Source organism: Rhagoletis zephyria, unplaced genomic scaffold, assembly GCF_001687245.7.
Source record: "Rhagoletis zephyria isolate East Lansing unplaced genomic scaffold, Rhagoletis_zephyria_1.1 Rzeph_scaffold_08321, whole genome shotgun sequence".
Taxonomy (NCBI): domain Eukaryota; kingdom Metazoa; phylum Arthropoda; class Insecta; order Diptera; family Tephritidae; genus Rhagoletis; species Rhagoletis zephyria.
In genome coordinates, this window is record NW_016165401.1 from 2,045 (window position 1) to 3,295 (window position 1,251).

Sequence of the window (1,251 nt, forward strand, 5' to 3'; positions counted from 1 at the left end):
TCAAAGTAAGGGAATATATTCCAAATCCCATGCGCTGTAAAAAATTGCCACTTATTGGGACATACTGCTAAGCGGTGCAATAATGATGCAGCACGCGTTAACTGCAATTTGGCACCTCACTACCCAAAAGACTAATTTCGCACCCATTGTGTCAACTGTGCTGAAAAACATCCCGCGTCTTCCAAAGACTGCACCAAATTTATACAACAAAAGGAAATACTAAAAATCAAAACAACAAAAGTTGTCAATGCGAGAAGCAAGGCAAACTGGTTCTTTTATCCCATCTCAGACCTACGCTCTGCCCATAGCAAGCCCTAAACCACAACCACCAAAGACAATCTACTTTCCATAAACGCGCAAGCTATTAAAAACAAAAATACAAACCTTACAAAAAAAAACACACTAACCGCTACAACAATGCCTTCAGGAGATAAACCCACCACAATCACACCAAATTTGACCTTCCCAAGATCACAACTCTCGAATGTTACTACCAATAATGTACACAGTCTCCATACAGATCATTCATCTAAACTCACCACTGCGACCGAATCCACTTCTCCCATTCAATTACATTACTCTTCTAAGCCTCTCTTAAACTGGCTACCAGAAAACAATATTCAAAACAATAATTCCAATAATGTAGTTAACACATGTACTTCTTCAAGCGACAATACAGACCTAATACCAAGCAATCAAGACGAATACGACATAAAAGATGAAGAAATTTGAAATCTCTCTCTTAGTTAAAACCAAATAAACCACCTATTTTCTCTTCCGCTCAGTATGAAAATTCTACAGTGGAATATGAAAGGTTACACCAATAACTTCATCGAACTCCAACTACTAATAAAAGACTTAAATCCTGATATTATATGTATACAGGAAATACATTTTTCCTACAAAAACAATACTTTCCAACTCAAAGAAAAACACGATATTTTGAAAATCTACCTATAAATAAATCTGCCAAACAGGGCATTGTAGTACTCATAAGAAAACAAATCCCCCATAAAGTAATACCAATGAGTTCAACAATTGCTACAATTGGAATTGAAGTAACTTATGCATTTACGATCACAATCATCAACGCTTTCATCCCTCCCCACCAAAACGTTTCAACAACCGACTTGTGTTCGATTACCCACACCGTAGCCTTACCAGTTCTGCTCGTTGGAGCCTTTAATGCGCGGGGCCCATTATGGGGCTCTGACGTAGAAAACGAAAGGGATAACATAATTGAAGACTATA